Source organism: Anomaloglossus baeobatrachus, chromosome 4 (genome assembly GCF_048569485.1).
Source record: "Anomaloglossus baeobatrachus isolate aAnoBae1 chromosome 4, aAnoBae1.hap1, whole genome shotgun sequence".
NCBI classification, from domain to species: domain Eukaryota; kingdom Metazoa; phylum Chordata; class Amphibia; order Anura; family Aromobatidae; genus Anomaloglossus; species Anomaloglossus baeobatrachus.
In genome coordinates this window covers 112,397,655-112,418,382 of record NC_134356.1, presented here as the reverse complement: position 1 = coordinate 112,418,382, position 20,728 = coordinate 112,397,655, and positions in this window count along the sequence as shown.

Genomic DNA, 20,728 nt, shown 5'->3' with positions numbered 1-20,728 from the left:
TAGCTCCCCCAAGGAAATACATGAATTACAACTAATACAACCAGGGAAATATACATATCATGACATAGTATCACAGCATATACAGTGAGAGGGTAAATTACATCTTCACAATCCCTCCCCCTCCCAACTTGTGTACGTACTAGGGACCTCTACAGGTCACTGGTTAAGTACACACAGGCAGAGCGTTACTTACATGTGGCTTCATGCAGCCACGAATTGGCATCGTAGCTCTCCCACATCATTGCCCAGGAGAACAGCTGCAGGCAGACCACCCATCACCCCAACCACACATCGCCTGACCCCAAAACCAAAGTTCAGATCCACAGTGGCTGTGGGAATAGTCCTCCATTGTCCACCAGCCAGTTCAATAACAATCCCAGGTCCTCTATGGATTGCCTCAGGCCGAACCACTCGGGGATCAGCCAGTGTGAGGAAAGCACCCGAGTCACAAAATCCAACAAGTCTCTGTCCATCCAGCACAACCTCCTGCAAGTGCTTACCTCGATGAGCAGAAGTCGTCATAACTGCGGGTCGCACCCCGTAAACTCCTGGTGGTGCAACATGGGGGGCTGAGTCACTAGGCCAGTCCTCACATAACGGTGCCACATCTTCCTCCATGGCACTGGGCTGTAAATAATTAACAATCCGATTGGGTGCAGGATCAGTCCTCATTTGAACAGCTGGGCAGGAGACTTGCCGATGCCCTGGCTGTCCACATTGATAGCATCTGAGCTGGGTCTCCCTCCATCCAAGGCGTCCTCTTGGGTAAGGGGTAGGGAAACTTGGAGGCCGGCTCCCACCTGAAGGTGCTGTAGGGGTTTGAGGATGATTCCTCCATGGCCTGGCTGGGCATGAGGCCTGCAAATGCCCGGGATGCCTACAAACATAACACCTGCGCTCTGTTACTTCCTCTCCCCGGCGTATTCCAGAAAGTGCAGTAGAAGCAACTGGAGGCACATTAACACGGGTATCAACATGTGGTGGCTTAGAGGAACGGGGAACAATGGGGACAGAATAACTGGGGGCATCCGGTGTTGTGGAGCTGTTAGGCGTCTCTCCATCCTCCAACAGAACCCTCCACTGAGGCTTGATAGTGAGCACCTCATCAGCTAGAGCAGCAGCTTCCTCCACTGTCGCTGGTTTTCTCTCACGCACCCATTCCCGGATCTCAGCGGGGCACTGGGCAAAGCATTGTTCTTTTAGGATGACCTGCAGGAAGGTCTCCCAAGATAAGGCCTCCTCTGCCTCCAGCCAGCGATTACATATTTGTTTGAGTCTATGAGCATATATCTTAAAAGACACTTCCCCATCACAGGCTAAAGCACGGAACTGAGTCCTGTAAGTGTCTGGGGTCACAGCATAATGTTCTAGAATAGTCTGTTTAATATCCGCATACTCACAGTTCCACCGAGGGTCCATAGCTCTATAGGCTTCAGCAGCTCCCCCCTCTAGGAGCCCAACCAGATGCCGGACACGCTCCCTGTCCGGGACTTCCATTAATCGACACTGATGCTCAAAGTCCTGGAAGAAGCCCTCAATGTCGCCTGCAGCCTCATTAAACGGCTTAAAGTCTTTGCGGGACACCCTGGGAAGTTCCCTCATGATGGGTGCTGGGGTTACAGTCTGTCTGGAACCTCTCGCGGCTTCCACAGCAAGCTGCTTATCCAGCAATGCCATCTCCTCCATCCTGCGCTCCTTCTCTTCAGCTCCACGCATGGCCTCCCTCTTATCTTCTATGGTGGCCTCATCTCCAAGCAGTGCCATCTTTTCCTTGTACCACACAACCCATTGACTTTTTTGGGTATTCACCTCCGGCTGCCGTCTTTCCTCCCTTTGCTGTGAGGATCCTTCCTCCACGTCATTTTGCGAGCAGACTCCTTCTAGTGCCTCAATCAGCTGCTCCTTGGAGAGTCCTTTGAAACGAACTCCTACTTCACGGGCCTTTGATTGCAGGCTCCCCAAAGTCCAGGTCTTGTACTCTGCAGTGCTGGTTCCTGATGTTGAGCCATTGTCCTCCATTCCTTCTGCTCTGATCCCAGCGCTGCCAACCAGTTTGTGACGGGGTGTACAGCAGAGCAAGGAGAGACAACAGGCCGAGGAACGATCCAACAGGTTTATTCACAAGAACACTGGAACAGCACACGATAAGTCCACGTAAAACAGATTCGGGGGCCCTTCCCGACAATCCTCGGACCGGATTACAAAGCAATCGTCCTTACAGTAGTCCAAAGAGTTCCACACAATCCCACGGGCCGCCACACAGGCCTAGCTCCGTCCGTGTCCACAGCCACACAGGCTGGAGCTCCTGCTCCCTTCAAGTTTCAGCTCACTCTGAAGTTACAAAAGGGAAAAATGCATTGTCTGTGCTCCTTGACCAGCCCACCATGTTCAGGGGGTGGGGGTCACACATCCTATCATCAATGGTTTGGTCCATCACAGGGCTCCGATATGTCTGCCAGCCACAGTAGATGAAGGGATCCCCTGCTGTGCAGAACAATGACTATTCCTTCACTGGCCAATGCAAGTACAGATTAGATACACAACTCTGGAAAGAAGAGGACAGGCTATTTACATAATCACATTAGATGCCAAGACTGCAATTGTATGAGAGAGACACATTGAGATCAGTAGCTCCCCCAAGGAAATACATGAATTACAACTAATACAACCAGGGAAATATACATATCATGACATAGTATCACAGCATATACAGTGAGAGGGTAAATTACATCTTCACAGCATGGCCTCTAAGCCTTGCCTAGCCTGGTCCTTTTTTGACATAGAAAAAGATCGCCCAAATCATGTGATATGTAAAATTTGTCATGATTCTCTTAGTAGAGGTCAAAACCTCAGCAGTTTGACAACTTCTTCCATGAATCGTCACATGAATAAATATCATAGGTCCCGGTGGGAAGCTCACCGTGCTGCAATGCGGCCTAGCGGAGCGAACCATCCACCGCCCGCCCCTTCCAGTGCATCCGCGCGCTCTTCATCTTCTAGGACTGTGGGGACAGCTGTCACACCTGTTTTTCCATGCAAAACTTCCACCACTGTAACCGCAACAGGCAGTTTGCTTGTAAGGTCGTCAGTTGGTTTGGAAGGGGAAACAAGTGAGTGTGTACAGCTCTCTCAGACATCGATAGCACCAACGTTGGATGAAGGCAACATCATGTCTCCGCCTGCACTTTCCTCACAAACCTGCATTTTTCCAGGGACACCCTACTCAACACCGTCTACACACAGCAGCCAGATCTCTGTCCCTCAGATGTGGTCAAATAAAAGGCCACTTCCTCCGACCCATGACAAAGCTAAGAGGTTGACTCTATCCCTCTGTAAGCTGTTGGCTACCGAAATGCTGCCTTTCCGCCTAGTGGACACACAGGATTTTAGAGACCTTATGTCTGTCGCTGTGCCCCAGTACCAGATGCCTAGTCGCCACTACTTCTCTAAGAAAGGTGTGCCCGCGCTACACCAGCATGTCGCACACAACATCACCGCTTCCTTGAGAAACTCTGTGTGTGAACGGGTGCATTTCACCACTGATACTTGGACCAGTAAGCATGGACAGGGACGTTACATGTCGCTGACTGGGCACTGGGTAACTATGGTGATAGATGGTGAAGGGTCTGCTGCACAAGTCTTGCCGTCCCCACGACTTGTGTGTCAATCCTCTGTCTGTCCAAGTTCCGCCACAGCTTCTGCATCCTCCACCTCATCTGGGTCCTCCACCTCCGCCCCAAGCCTGCCTGGTCAGGCCACCAGCGTTCTCACTGCGCAGAAGGAATCACGCACGCCTCATTACTATGCTGGCAGCAGAGCGCAACGGCATCAGGTGGTCTTTAGCTTGACATGTCTTGGGAATAAGAGTCACACAGCTGAGGAGTTGTGGTCAGCTCTGCAGTCCGAGTTTAATAAATGGTTGTCTCCACTCAACCTGCAGCCTGGTAAGGCCGTGTGCGACAATGCTGCAAACCTGGGTGCGGCACTTCGCCTGGGCAAGGTGACACACGTACCTTGTATGGCTCACGTGTTGAACCTTGTCGTCCAGCAATTTTTAACACACTATCCCGGCCTAGATGGCCTTCTGAACAGGGCACGAAAACTGTCAGCTCACTTCCGCCGTTCAAGCGCCGCAGCAGAGCGACTTGCATCGCTCCAGAAGTCTTTCGGCCTGCCGGTTCATCGCCTGAAATGCGATGTGGCGACACGCTGGAATTCAACTCTCCACATGTTACAGCGACTGTGGCAGCACCGCAGAGCCCTGGTGCAATACGTCATGACGTATAGCCTGGGACAACGAGATGCAGAGGTGGGGCAGATCACCCTGATGGAGTGGTCTCAGATCAAGGACCTATGCACCCTTCTGCACAGTTTCGACATGGCGACGAATATGTTTAGCGCTGACAATGCCATTATCAGCATGACGATTCCAGTCATTTACATGCTGGAGCACACGCTAAACACTATTCGGAGTCAGGGGGTGGGACAACATGAAGGGGAGGAACTACAGGAGGATTCATATGCGCAAGGGACAACAACATCACCAAGGTCCAGACGTTCATCATCACCAACGCAGCAGGCATGGGACCATGTGGGACAGGGATCGACAAGGGCGCATAGTAGCAGGCGAAATGTTGAGCAAGGTGCAGGAGAACATGAAGAAATGGAGGACGAACTGTCCATGGACATGGAAGACTCAGCGGATGAGGGAGACCTTGGTCAAATTTCAGTTGAAAGAGGTTGGGGGGAGATGTCAGAGGAAGAAAGAACGGGTAGCACCTCTATGCCACAAACACAGCGTGGACTTGGTCCGCATGGCTGCGCAAGACACATGAGTGCCTTTTTGTTGCACTACCGCCAACATGACAGTCGTATTGTCAAAATTAGAAGTGATGATGACTACTGGATTGCCACACTATTAGATCCCCGGTACAAGTCCAAATTTTGTGACATAATTCCAGCCATAGAAAGGGACGCACGTATGCAGGAGTATCAGCAGAAGCTGTTACTCGATCTTAGCTCGGCTTTTCCACCAAACAACCGTGCAGGTGCAGGGAGGGAATCTCCCAGTTGTAACTTGACAAACATGGGACGGTCTCGTCATCTTCAACAGTCTACCCGTACCAGTAGGACCGTATCTGGTGCCGGTAACAGCAATTTTATGGAATCTTTTCATAATTTTTTTAGACCCTCTTTTGCAAGGCCACCAGAGACAACAAGTCTGACACATACTCAACGGCTGGAGAGGATGATACAGGAGTATCTCCAAATGAACATCGATGCCATGACTGTGCAACTGGAGCCTTGCTCCTTTTGGGCTTCAAACCTAGAAAAATGGCCAGAGCTCGCAACTTACGCCTTGGAGATTTTGTCGTGTCCAGCTGCCAGCGTTGTCTCTGAACGTGTATTCAGTGCTGCTGGGTGTGTGCTGACAGATAAGCGCACGCGTCTGTCCAGTGACAATGTGGACAGACTGACGTTCATCAAAATGAACAAGTCATGGATCCAGAAGGAATTTACTACCCCTGTGTCATCCTGGGGAGAGTAAATGCTTGTTGATTTGGAATGTGCTTGATGCAAATCAAAACATCCTGTTTGCAACTAGGGCCCAAGTGCTGCCACTGATGGGGTGGGTGTCTGTGTGGCCCAATTTTTGGAAAAAAGGGAGACTCCGCTTGGAGTAACCCTTGCTTGATGTGTTTTTAAAAGAAACCAAGATGAACAGAGCTGGGATCAGGAAAGACTTTGCTACCTACCCCGGTGTCATCCTGGGGACGGATAAGAATGGCGTATTTTTGAATGTGCTTGATGCAAATCAAAACATCCTGTTTGCAACTAGGGCCCAAGTGCTGCCACTGATGGGGTGGGTGTCTGTGTGGCCCAATTTTTGGAAAAAAGGGAGGCTCCGCTTGGAGTAACCCTTGCTTGCTGTGTTTTTAAAAGAAGCCAAGATGAACAGAGCTGGGATCAGGAAAGACTTTGCTACCTACCCCGGTGTCATCCTGGGTACGGATAAGAATGGCGTATTTTTGAATGTGCTTGATGCAAATGTAGCTGTGAAGTGTACAACTAGGGCACAAGTGCTGCCACTGAAGGGGTGGGTGTGTGTGGGGCCCAATTTTTGGAAAAAAGGGAGACTCCGCTTGGAGTAACCCTTGCTTGATGTGTTTTTAAAAGAAGCCAAGATGAACAGAGCTGGGATCAGGAAAGACTTTGCTACCTACCCCTGTGTCATCCTGGGGACGGATAAGAATGGCGTATTTTTGAATGTGCTTGATGCAAATGTAGCTGTGAAGTGTACAACTAGGGCACAAGTGCTGCCACTGAAGGGGTGGGTGTGTGTGGGGCCCAATTTTTGGAAAAAAGGGAGACTCCGCTTGGAGTAACCCTTGCTTGATGTGTTTTTAAAAGAAGCCAAGATGAACAGAGCTGGGATCAGGAAAGACTTTGCTACCTACCCCTGTGTCATCCTGGGGACGGATAAGAATGGCGTATTTTTGAATGTGCTTGATGCAAATGTAGCTGTGAAGTGTACAACTAGGGCACAAGTGCTGCCACTGAATGGGTGGGTGTGTGGGGCCCAATTTTTGGAAAAAAGGGAGGCTCCGCTTGGAGTAACCCTTGCTTGATGTGTTTTTAAAAGAAGCCAAGATGAACAGAGCTGGGATCAGGAAAGACTTTGCTACCTAACCCGGTGTCATCCTGGGGACGGATAAGAATGGCGTATTTTTGAATGTGCTTGATGCAAATGTAGCTGTGAAGTGTACAACTAGGGCACAAGTGCTGCCACTGAATGGGTGGGTGTGTGGGGCACAATTTTTGGAAAAAAGGGAGGCTCCGCTTGGAGTAACCCTTGCTTGATGTGTTTTTAAAAGAAGCCAAGATGAACAGAGCTGGGATCAGGAAAGACTTTGCTACCTACCCCGGTGTCATCCTGGGGACGGATAAGAATGGCGTATTTTTTAATGTGCTTGATGCAAATGTAGCTGTGAAGTGTACAACTAGGGCACAAGTGCTGCCACTGAAGGGGTGGGTGTGTGTGGGGCCCAATTTTTGGAAAAAAGGGAGACTCCGCTTGGAGTAACCCTTGCTTGATGTGTTTTTAAAAGAAGCCAAGATGAACAGAGCTGGGATCAGGAAAGACTTTGCTACCTACCCCTGTGTCATCCTGGGGACGGATAAGAATGGCGTATTTTTGAATGTGCTTGATGCAAATGTAGCTGTGAAGTGTACAACTAGGGCACAAGTGCTGCCACTGAAGGGGTGGGTGTGTGTGGGGCCCAATTTTTGGAAAAAAGGGAGACTCCGCTTGGAGTAACCCTTGCTTGATGTGTTTTTAAAAGAAGCCAAGATGAACAGAGCTGGGATCAGGAAAGACTTTGCTACCTACCCCTGTGTCATGCTGGGGACGGATAAGAATGGCGTATTTTTGAATGTGCTTGATGCAAATGTAGCTGTGAAGTGTACAACTAGGGCACAAGTGCTGCCACTGAATGGGTGGGTGTGTGGGGCACAATTTTTGGAAAAAAGGGAGGCTCCGCTTGGAGTAACCCTTGCTTGATGTGTTTTTAAAAGAAGCCAAGATAAACAGAGCTGGGATCAGGAAAGACTTTGCTACCTACCCCTGTGTCATCCTGGGGACGGATAAGAATGGCGTATTTTTGAATGTGCTTGATGCAAATGTAGCTGTGAAGTGTACAACTAGGGCACAAGTGCTGCCACTGAATGGGTGGGTGTGTGGGGCACAATTTTTGGAAAAAAGGGAGGCTCCGCTTGGAGTAACCCTTGCTTGATGTGTTTTTAAAAGAAGCCAAGATGAACAGAGCTGGGATCAGGAAAGACTTTGCTACCTACCCTGGTGTCATCCTGGGGACGGATAAGAATGGCGTATTTTTGAATGTGCTTGATGCAAATGTAGCTGTGAAGTGTACAACTAGGGCACAAGTGCTGCCACTGATGGGGTGGGTGTCTGTTTGGCCCAATTTTTGGAAAAAAGGGAGACTCCGCTTGGAGTAACCCTTGCTTGCTGTGTTTTTAAAAGAAGCCAAGATGAACAGAGCTGGGATCAGGAAAGACTTTGCTACCTACCCCTGTGTCATCCTGGGGACGGATAAGAATGGCGTATTTTTGAATGTGCTTGATGCAAATGTAGCTGTGAAGTGTACAACTAGGGCACAAGTGCTGTTACTGATGGGGTGGGTGTCTGTGTGGCCCAATTTTTGGAAAAAAGGGAGACTCCGCTTGGAGTAACCCTTGCTTACATTGTTTTTAAAAGAAGCCAAGATGAACAAGTCATGGGTCAGCAAAGACTTTATCTACCTATCCCGGTGTCATCCTGGGGACGGATAAGAATGGCGTATTTTTGAATGTGCTTGATGCAAATGTAGCTGTGAAGTGTACAACTAGGGCACAAGTGCTGCCACTGATGGGGTGGGTGTCTGTGTGGCCCAATTTTTGGAAAAAAGGGAGACTCCGCTTGGAGTAACCCTTGCTTGCTGTGTTTTTAAAAGAAGCCAAGATGAACAGAGCTGGGATCAGGAAAGACTTTGCTACCTACCCCGGTGTCATCCTGGGGACGGATAAGAATGGCGTATTTTTGAATGTGCTTGATGCAAATGTAGCTGTGAAGTGTACAACTAGGGCACAAGTGCTGCCACTGATGGGGTGGGTGTCTGTGTGGCCCAATTTTTGGAAAAAAGGGAGACTCCGCTTGGAGTAACCCTTGCTTGCTGTGTTTTTAAAAGAAGCCAAGATGAACAGAGCTGGGATCAGGAAAGACTTTGCTACCTACCCCGGTGTCATCCTGGGGACGGATAAGAATGGCGTATTTTTGAATGTGCTTGATGCAAATCAAAACATCCTGTTTGCAACTAGGGCCCAAGTGCTGCCACTGATGGGGTGGGTGTCTGTGTGGCCCAATTTTTGGAAAAAAGGGAGACTCCGCTTGGAGTAACCCTTGCTTGATGTGTTTTTAAAAGAAGCCAAGATGAACAGAGCTGGGATCAGGAAAGACTTTGCTACCTACCCCTGTGTCATCCTGGGGACGGATAAGAATGGCGTATTTTTGAATGTGCTTGATGCAAATGTAGCTGTGAAGTGTACAACTGGGGCACAACTGCTGCCACTGATGGGGTGGGTGTGTGTGGGGCCCAATTTTTGGAAAAAAGGGAGACTCCACTTGGAGTAACCCTTGCTTACATTGTTTTTAAAAGAAGCCAAGATGAACAAGTCATGGGTCAGCAAAGACTTTATCTACCTACCCCTGTGTCATCCTGGGGACGGATAAGAATGGCGTATTTTTGAATGTGCTTGATGCAAATGTAGCTGTAAAGTGTACAACTAGGGCACAAGTGCTGCCACTGATGGGGTGGGTGTCTGTGTGGTGCCCAATTTTTGGAAAAAAGGGAGACTCCGCTTGGAGTAACCCTTGCTTGATGTGTTTTTAAAAGAAGCCAAGATGAACAGAGCTGGGATCAGGAAAGACTTTGCTACCTACCCCTGTGTCATCCTGGGGACGGATAAGAATGGCGTATTTTTGAATGTGCTTGATGCAAATGTAGCTGTGAAGTGTACAACTAGGGCACAAGTGCTGCCACTGAAGGGGTGGGTGTGTGTGGGGCCCAAATTTTGGAAAAAAGGGAGACTCCGCTTGGAGTAACCCTTGCTTGATGTGTTTTTAAAAGAAGCCAAGATGAACAGAGCTGGGATCAGGAAAGACTTTGCTACCTACCCCTGTGTCATCCTGGGGACGGATAAGAATGGCGTATTTTTGAATGTGCTTGATGCAAATGTAGCTGTGAAGTGTACAACTAGGGCACAAGTGCTGCCACTGAATGGGTGGGTGTGTGGGGCACAATTTTTGGAAAAAAGGGAGACTCCGCTTGGAGTAACCCTTGCTTACATTGTTTTTAAAAGAAGCCAAGATGAACAAGTCATGGGTCAGCAAAGACTTTATCTACCTACCCCGGTGTCATCCTGGGGACGGATAAGAATGGCGTATTTTTGAATGTGCTTGATGCAAATGTAGCTGTGAAGTGTACAACTAGGGCACAAGTGCTGCCACTGATGGGGTGGGTGTCTGTGTGGCCCAATTTTTGGAAAAAAGGGAGACTCCGCTTGGAGTAACCCTTGCTTGCTGTGGTTTTAAAAGAAGCCAAGATGAACAGAGCTGGGATCAGGAAAGACTTTGCTACCTACCCCGGTGTCATCCTGGGGACGGATAAGAATGGCGTATTTTTGAATGTGCTTGATGCAAATGTAGCTGTGAAGTGTACAACTAGGGCACAAGTGCTGCCACTGAAGGGGTGGGTGTGTGTGGGGCCCAATTTTTGGAAAAAAGGGAGACTCCGCTTGGAGTAACCCTTGCTTGATGTGTTTTTAAAAGAAGCCAAGATGAACAGAGCTGGGATCAGGAAAGACTTTGCTACCTACCCCTGTGTCATCCTGGGGACGGATAAGAATGGCGTATTTTTGAATGTGCTTGATGCAAATGTAGCTGTGAAGTGTACAACTAGGGCACAAGTGCTGCCACTGAATGGGTGGGTGTGTGGGGCACAATTTTTGGAAAAAAGGGAGGCTCCGCTTGGAGTAACCCTTGCTTGATGTGTTTTTAAAAGAAGCCAAGATGAACAGAGCTGGGATCAGGAAAGACTTTGCTACCTACCCCGGTGTCATCCTGGGGACGGTTAATTATGGCGTATTTTTGAATGTGCTTGATGCAAATCTAGCTGTGAATTGTACAACTGGGGCCCAACTGCTGCCACTGAATGGGTGGGTGTGTGTGGGGCCCAATTTTTGGAAAAAAAGGGAGACTACGCTTGGAGTCACCTTGCGGTGTTTTACATGATTTTAGAATGGCGTGCCATGCCTATATCTGTGTGTCCTCCTCTTTTTCCTTGTCCAGCTGTTTTGTTTTCGCATGAGTATATGTCCTTGTCACTTTCCCATGTGTTTGAGTTGTTTGTCACCTTTTGGACACCTTTGAGGGTGTTTTCTAGGTGTTTTACTGTGTTTGTGATTGACTGCCATTGTTTCCTATGCAGTTCGAGTTCGGTTCGTCGAACGTTCGACGAGCCGAACTCGAACGGGACCTCCGTTCGGCGAACCAACCTCGAGCCGAACCGGGACCGGTTCGCTCATCTCTACTCTTATTGCATTTTGCGCAAAAGTTGTGGTGACAAAAAAAGTCGTTTTGGCGTTTGGAATTTTTTTGCCGCTACGCCGTTTACTGATCAGATTAATTGATTTTATATTTTGATCGGGCATTTCTGAACGCGGCGATACCAAATGTGTGTATATTTTTTTAACCCTTTAATTTTCAATGGGGGGTGATTTGAACTTTTAGGTTTTTTTGTTTTTTTTTTTAATTTTTTAAAACTTTTTTTAACTTTTTTTTTTATTTTACCAGTCCCCCTAGAGGGCTATTGCGATCAGCAATCCGATCGCTCTTCAGTATCTGCTGATCACAGCTACAAGGCTGTAAACAGCAGATACGCTCTCTTTCTCTTTTGCTGTGCCGCTGGCACAGCAAAAGTGAAAGCAAGTCAGGTGTAGTACAGGAGTCATCACATGACCCTGTGCTACCATGACAACTATCGGGAGTCACGTGATCGCGTCACGTGATTTCCGGTATCGGGCGGTAAGTAAATGTTTACCGCGATCGCGCTTATAATGGTGCTGTCACATATTGACAGCGCCATATAAGGGGTTAAATGGCACGAGCAGATAACGATTCTGCTCGTGCCTAGCAGGCACACATCTCAGCTGTGAAAATCAGCTGAGATGTGTGCCGATCGCAGCATGATGCTGCCGGCAGACCACGGGCAGTAACGTTATGACCGCTAGGATGTAATTTTACGGCCCGCGGTCGTTAAGGGGTTAAATTCTAGAGATTGTTTGTGCTAATGTAGAAAAAGGAAAGGTTTATGACTTATTTAAAGATTTGTGGGAATCAATAAAATGACAAAGTCCAATAGTTGTAATTAGTTACTACAAAATTGTTATAAACTAATTCCCATAAATCAATTAATAATTATTCTACCTATATGCATTCATTAATATAAATTCTAGGGGGACCTGCAGGGTAAAAAAAAAAAAGTGATATATTTCATCTGCAAATTATAAATTGGATCATATCTGGTGGTAATTGGTTGCAGAATAGAACCCAAAAGGTATATTTAAATGATATAATGGAAATCTGAATGAAAATTAAGACCTAATGCCTGGTATCTAATTTAAGGATCCATTTGGCCTCTGCTTATAGTAAAGCTGAAAACCAGTCTCTCCCTCTGGGTGGTCTGATAATGTGTTCAATATCTGCCACCTTTATGGAGGTGAAAACCCCATCATGTAAATCCTGAAAATATTTAGTAAGCCCCAATGAGGAGCATTTTTTCTGCATATTGCCTGCTGTTGTAATTGATAATTCTGAAGGGGTTCTAATGTGTTCTGATATGCGTGTTCTAAGAGATCTGGATGTACATCCTATATAATTTTTATTGTAGTTAATCAAGAGGCTCTTTATACTACATGTGATGATGAGCAGTTGATAAAAGAATTGATTTTGAAAATTTCCCCATTGGCTCCTGGAAACTGTTTCATACTATGCATGTATTAGCATAGACCACATCGTTGTGACGTGCTTGGGAGCCTGTAGTGCTCAACCATGTTTTGCTGGGTTTCACAGCTGTGTATAAGCCAGGTGATATGATGTTACCTATAGTTTCAGCTTTTGTAGCCACAATATTGACACCTTGCGAGAGTTTATGATTTAATTCTCTATCCTGCTGTAAGAAAGCAATGTATTGTAAAAAAAATTGTTTTGATGTTGAAAAAATCCCGGCTATATGGGGTGGAAAAGGTAACACGTTCATTATAGGTATTATTCTTAGATTTATCCCTCAGTAGATCATCACGTGACCTAGTTCTAGAGATGCTTAGTTCTCTATGCAAAGAATGGTCGGTATACCCTCTCCTCTTCAACCTACTCCTGATGTTCTTGGCTTCTGTGGAAAAGGAGGTTTCAGAGGAACATAGCCTCTTGGCCCTGAGGAATTCGCCTACCGGTAAATGGAGTAGAGTGTGTGGAGTTTGACAACTAACCGCATGTAAGGTGGTGTTTCCACTGATCTCTTTCCTGTACAGAGTCGTCTCGATATCATCTGTATTGGAATTACCTGATAGTTGTATGTCAAGAAAAGGGGAAGAATGGGTAAAATAGATTAACTGAAAACCACAGATTAAAGTTATTGTTGTTCAGATATGTGCTCCATGATTTGATAAACTCCTGTGGAGTGATATCTGTTTTATGATCACAGATAAACATCTGGTCACCTATGTACCTAGCGTACGTGTGTGACCAGATGTGTGTGAGGAATGGATTGTTTGCGGTATGTATGTATTGTTCTTCCCAGTATGCCATATATAAGTTTGCTAGAGCGCATGACAAACTAGCTCCCATAGGGCATCCTGTGATTTGTAAATAATATATTCCATTAAACTGGAAGAAATTATGTTTAAGTAGATAACCAGTTACTGTAAGAATAAATTCTTTATGGATGTCATCCAGAGTGCTATATTTATCAAGATGGAAAAATAGGGCTTGTAAAGCTTCTTCATGGGGAATACAGGGATAGAGTGAAACTACGTCGCTAGTAATTCAAAAGGAATGTTCAGTCCATTTCATCTCCCTAAGATTCTGGAGGAGGCTTTTTGTGTCCTTTATGTAAACGACGGTGCGCTTCATGAGCGGTTGTAAAATATTGTCTAACCAATCTGAAAGGTGGCTGGTTAGCGATCCCGTGCTAGCAACAATGGGTCTTAACGGAGGGGGGAAGGTATCCTTGTGAACTTTGGGTAGACCCTGAAAGATGGGGCAAATAGGAATATCCACCATGAGGTATTCCTAGGTTTTGTTTAGAATCGCCCAATCATAACCTTGTTGTAGAATATTCTGTTATTTGGTAGGAAAAATATTTGTTGGGTCCCCATTCAAACGCCTTTAGGTAGAGTTGTCATTTAGTATGCTGGTTATTTCTCTTTCATAAAGAGTTTTATCTAAAATGAACACTGATCCACCTGACCAGCGGACCACGAGCACCCCTCGGATTTTGTGGCATAGGAAGACAGGTGAGCTGAACAATAATTTTTTAGGGGAAAAAATGACCGGAGTGCTTCTTTAAAGGGAACCTGTCACCAGATTTGGTGATTATAAGCTGCGGCCACCACACCATAAAGGGCGATGCGGTGCAGACTGGACGGATGGGTGTCTCCATTCTCCAATAGCAACGCCTCCTCTTTCGGCCATCTTTGTCCTCCTTCTTCTGTATCCTGGGTGCATGATGCATTCTACGTCATCCACAGTAGCCGGCATTGAGGTCCTGCACAAGCGCACTACAATACTTTGATCTGCTCTACTCAGGGCAGATCAAAGTGCTCCTCAAAACGTAACTAAATTTTGGGAGAATTTTTTGTTTTATGCCCAATAATTTTGAGCAGATTGGTTAGGAATCTGTTCTTAAAACTCCCAAAATAGCTGAAAAGCTCTTTTAGAAGAGCACACACAGCAAAGAGCGAATGCTGTAGAAAGTAGTCCTGTGTCCTGAGCCATGCACTTCTAAGGGGTCTTTTGAGCAATTTACGGGGGTCTCAGGACCCAGACCCACATAAATGTGCTCAGAATTAATGTACCTAAAACATAGAAGATATCTCCCAAAAATGAAGGTATTTTTTAAATGTTTAACAGTACTATGGTTCCTGTATTGTCCGCAGTCTGATGATGGCTGGTAACAAATCCTGGTATCTCCTTATTATTGTTACATACATACTAGGAGCTGCAGTTTCATGCCAGACAATTTTATGTTGGGTTAGCTTTAGTTCTGGTGACGTAGTAGTGATTTGAGCTTGATTTTGGTAATGTAGTCATGTACCAATGATGGTTCTGGTGATGTAGTAGTGATTTTAGCTTGGTTCTGATTATGCATTCATATACCAATGGTGGTTCTGGTAATGTAGCAGTAGGCAGATCGTGGTTCTGGTGGTGTAGCAGTGTGCAGATAGTGGTTCTGGTAATGTTATCGTGATTTGAGGTTGGTTCTGGTGATGTATTTGTGTAGATGTAGCAATATTTAATGTATTAGATTTAATAGTAGATCATTATATCTCCCATACACTATAGATAGGTGTCCCATCATGCAGCGGGCAGTTATCCTGCCTGACTCTCCCATACACTATACACAGGTGTCCCATCATTTTGGCTGGCAGCTATCTCCCTGACTCTCCCATACACTATAGACAGGTGTCCCATCATGCGGCTGGCAGCTGTCTCCCTGATTCTCACATACACAGGAGCGTTCACTTTGTTGAGTGGTCGTGTTCTCTATGAGACAGATGCTACTACACATCTCTGGCAGTGGCTCACCTCTTAGAGAGAAAAGGATCCACAGTCCAAAATTGGACCTGCTGGGTCATCACTCCTCTGGCAATTAGACTGTCGGCCGAGCCTGTCTATCTCCGGGTTCAGCCAACTGGAGTCTGTGTACAAGCAACTTAACTACTTAATCTGAAGGGAATGTGAACGGTTTGGGTGTGTGCACACCATGGCCTTTAAATATCTGTGAATCTATTGAATTTTTCAGGAGGAGGACAGGTTAGGAAACACTGGCATCTTTTTTAAATTGAACTTATTTTAAGTACTAGTCAGCGACGTCTTGGTGACAACAGCATGAAAAATGGTTCAAATACCTGTTTTAACCACTTAGTGTCTTTGAAAACCTGAAGCTGTTAAAATAAGCAAAATAAAACTGAACGTATGCGCAGCAAGTGCAGATCTTCATTCCTATGGTGTTTAGCACTTTTTCAAGTGTGTTAGAGTAGTGTCTTAAATAGGTGCCGTGTGCACAAAATCATAATTTTACTTTGTCAGTAAAGGGTGCGACCACATACAGTGTCTAGGGCAGCATGACGGCCAAATACAGCCCTGCCCATGCTACTGTGTAATATCCCCCATTCTGCTGTAAAATGTCTCCAATTTTGCTGAATAATATCTCCCATGCCGCTGTGTAATAACCCCCATTCTGCTTTGTAATATCCCCCATGTTGCTGTGTATTTTCTACCATGCTACAGTGTAATATCCCTCTATTCTGCTGTAAAATGTCCCCCATGTTGCTGTGTAATGTCCCCCATGCTGCGGTGTAATCTCCCCTATGCTGCTGTGTAATATAACCCAATTCTGCTGTATAATGTCTCCCATTCTCCTCTGTCATGTTCCCTATGCTAATGTGTAATGTACCCAATGCTGCTGTATAATGTACACAATGCTGTTGTGTAATATACCCCATTCTACTGTATATCCCCTATGCTGCAGTGTACTATCCACCATTCTGCTGTGTAATGTCCCCCCTACTGCTGTGTAATGTTCTCCATGCTACTGTTTAATATCTGCACTTTGCTGTATGTCTCCCATGCTGCTGTGTAAAATCTCTATTTTGCTGTGTAATATCCCCATGCTGCTGTGTAATATCCCCAATTATGCTGTGCAATATCTCCCATGCTGCTGTGTAATATATCCCATGCCGCTGTGTAATATGCCCCATTCTGCTTTCTAATATCCCCCATTCTGGTGTATAATGTCTCCAATTTTGCTGTATAATGTCCTTCATGCTGCTGTGTAATATCCCCCATTCTGCTATGTAATATCCCCCATGCTGCTGTGTAATATCCCCATTCTGTTTTGTAATAATCGGCATTCTGCTGTAAAATGTCCCCCATGCTGATATATAATGTCCGCAATGCTGCTGTGTACTATCCCCCATTCTTCTGTATAATATACCCCATGGTGCAGTATAATAAACCCTATTCTGCTGTCTTATGTTCCCCATTCTACTGCATATTGTCCTCCAAGCTACTGTGTAATATCTGGCATTCTGCTGTATGTATCCCATGCTCCTATGTAATACCCCTATTCTTCTGTATAATGTCTCCTATGATGCTGTGTAATATATCCCACTTTTTGCTTTATAATATCTCCCATTCTGCTGTATAGTGTCCCCAAATATTTCTGTGTAATGTTCCCCATGCTACAGTGTAATATCCCCTATTCTGCTGTATAATATACCTCTGGTTGCTGTGTAATGTTCCAAAAGCTGCTGTGTAATGTTCCCTTTTGCTGATGTGTAATATCCCTTATTCTGCTGTATAATGTCTCCCATGTAGCTGTGTAATGTCCCACATGCTGTTGCGTAATGTTCCCCATGCTGCGGTGTAATCTCCCCTATGCTGCTGTGTAATATACCCCCATTCTGCTTTAAAATATCCGCCATTCTGCAGCAATCCGATCGCTCTGCTTTATCTGCTGATCACAGCTATACAGCTGTAAACAGCAGATACGGTCACTTCCTGCTTCACTGGTCTCTGGTAAAAGTGAAACTGAAAGTGGTACATGTCTAGCATAGGAGTCATCACATGGCCCTGTGCTACCATGACAGCCACCGCAAGTCATGTGACATGTCACGTGACTTCCGGCATCGGGCGGTAAGTAAAACTTTACAGTGATCGCGTTTATAATGGCGCTGTCACATATTGACAGCGCCATTTCAGGGGTTAAACGGCACGAGCAGATACCGATTCTGCTCGTGCCTAGCAGGCACTCATCTCAGCTGTGAAAATCAGCTGAGATGTGCGCCGATCGCGGCATGGTGCCACCGGCAGACCATGGGCAGTAACGTTATGACCGCTAGGATGTAAAATTACTGCCCGCGGTCGTTAAGGGGTTAATGTCCCCCATGCTGCCGTGTAATTTCTACTGTTGCTGCTGTATAATGTACCCAATGCTGCTGTGTAATATCCCCCATTCTGCTGTATAATATCCCCATTGGTGCAGTGTACTTGTTTCCATTTTGCTGTGTAATGTCCCCCCTGCTGCTGTATAATGTCCTCCCTGTTTTTTGTAATATATGCCATTCTGTTGTATGTCTCCTATGCTGCTGTATAATATCACCATGCTGCAGTGTAATATCCCCCATTCTAATGTATAATGTCTCACATTTGGCTCTGTAATATACCCCATTCTGCTGTATAATATACCCCATAGTGCAGTGTATTCTTTTCCATTCTGCTGTGTAATGTCTCCCTCTGCTGCTGTATAATGTCCTCCAAGGTATTTTGTAATATCTGCCATTTTGTTGTATGTCTTCCATGCTGCTGTGTAATATCCCAATGCTACTATGTAATATCTTCCATTATGCTGTGTAACATCCCCCGTTCTGCTATGTAATATCCCCCATTCTGCTTATTAATATCCCCCATTCTGCTGTGTAATGTCCCCCATGTTGCTCTGTAATGTTCCCCATGTTGCTGTCTAATATCCCCAATTCTGCTGTATATTGTACTCCATGTTGCTGTGTAACATCCCCCATTCTACTTTGTAATACCCCCCATTCTTCTGTATAATGTCTCCCATGTTGCTGAGTAATGTCCCCCATTATATGTATATTGTATATATTGTCCCTATGCTGCTGTGTAATTTACCTCATGCTGCTGTATAATCTACCCAATGCTGCTGTATAATATCCCCATTTTGCTGTGTAATATCCCCCATTGGGGCTGTGTAATATCCCCTTTCTGCTTTGTAATATCCCCCATTCTGCTGTATAATATTCTCCATGCTACTGTGTATTATCTGCCATTCTGCTGTATGTCTTTGATGCTGTTGTGTAATATGCCCATTTTGCTGTGTAGTATTCCCATGCTGCTGTGTAATATCTCCCATTCTGCTTTGTAACATAGCCAATGCTGCTCTGTATTATCCCCCATTCTGCTGTGTAATATCCCCAATTTTGCTGTATAATTTCTCCAATTTTGCTGTATAATAAACCCTTGCTTCTCTGTAATATCCCCATTCTGCTTTGTAATATACCCCATTCTGCTGTTATGTCTCCCATGCTGCTGTGTAATATGCCCCATTCTTCTTTGTAATGTCTCAATGTTGCTTTATAATGTTCCCCATGTTGCTGTGTAATGTCCGCCACGTTATCTATATATATATATATTTGCCTTATTCTGTCTGTCTGTCTGTCTGTCTTGCTCCAAAATGAGTTATTACATTGACAACCGTCGAATTGGCCGCTCGGCTCAGCCCGGCCACGCCCTCCACACGCATTGGCCGTTTGGCTCCGCCCGGCCATGCCCCCACACACTGTGCCCACTTGACCACACCCCCACACACTGTGCCTGCTCATCCACGCCCCCCACACTTTGCCCACTCGGCCACGCCCCCACACGCTTTGCCCGCTCGTCCACGCCCCCCTCATGTTTTGCCCGCTCGGCCACGCCCCCCACAAACATTGGGCACCTATACAACTCCCCTCAGGACTACTCCACCTATTATACTCATCCCCCCAGGACTACTCCTCCTATTGGACTCCTCCCCCCAGGATTACTCCACCTATTATACTCCTCCCCCCAGGACTACTCCACCTATTATACTCCTCCACCCCAGGACTACTCCTCCCATTACACTCCTCACCTTCAGGACTACTCCTATTAGACTCCTCTCCCCCCAGGGCTACTCCTCCTATTATCCTCTTCTCTCCCCAGTTCTACTCCTCCTATTATACTTCTCTTCCCCCAGGACTGCTCCTCCTATTATCCTCCTCTCTCCCCAGGACTACTCCTCCTATTATACTCCTCTTCCCCCAGGACTGCTCCTCCTATTATCCTCCTCTCTCCCCAGGACTATTCCTCCAACACACACACACACTGCACAAAACATACCTCCCCCAAAACATACACACACCCCTGTTGTGAATGTCAGTTATGCTTTGGCTGCTGTGAGGCTCCCTCTTGTGGCCAGGAATGGTTTGGACAGAGACCAGGTGTGTTGAGCAATGGGCGTTTCCATTGCTAACTCTCTGCTTATTTAAACCCTGGTCTGATAGCAGGCTATGTCGGATGTCAGTTGTTCTTTGTTCACCAGCCTGCTTCATCCTGCTCCAGACCACATCTACCCTAGATAAGTGCTTGGCTCTTTATTTTTGTTTGGTTCTTTTTGTTCTTATCTGAGTTTGTCATTTGCTGTGGTTGTTTTCAGTTTATTTGCATGCAGGGATCTTCCCTCTCAGTTGCTTAGCTGGAAAGCTCCCTGCAGCTATGTTTGGAGTATTGCTCCTATAAGACCATGTGTTTGTTGCTTCTTGAATTTGTAATGGCTCCTGATTTCTGTTCATTGGTATGACAAGAGCGCCTGGTATAGGACAGAGTTCAGATCTAGCGATCTGAGGGCTTTTTTGTACTATCAGGTTGTTGGATTTTTGCGGGGTTTTCTCTGGCCACTATCAGTCCCTTTCCTGTCCTGTCCTATTTAGTCAGTAGGGCCTCACCTTTTGCTAATCATATCATCTATCTGTGTATTGTGTTTTCCTATATCACCACAGTCTTTGAATGTGGGGGGCTTGCTATTCTTTATCTATTTTCTGAGGCAGAGAGTTATTCATCTTTCCTTCCTTTAGAATAGCTCGTTCTCTGGCTGGACCCAGCACCAATTCCAGTAAAATATAAAAAATTTCTTTATTGAAGCATGTTAAAATTCGCGGAAGAAAACCGCAAGGTGAACATTAAATTATGGGTGATCTTGACGTGTTTCGGACCAGTACATAAAAACAATAAGTCCTTAATCATACATAACCTATACAGCCTATGATACCGGGTTTATATGTCAGACAAATACCTGAG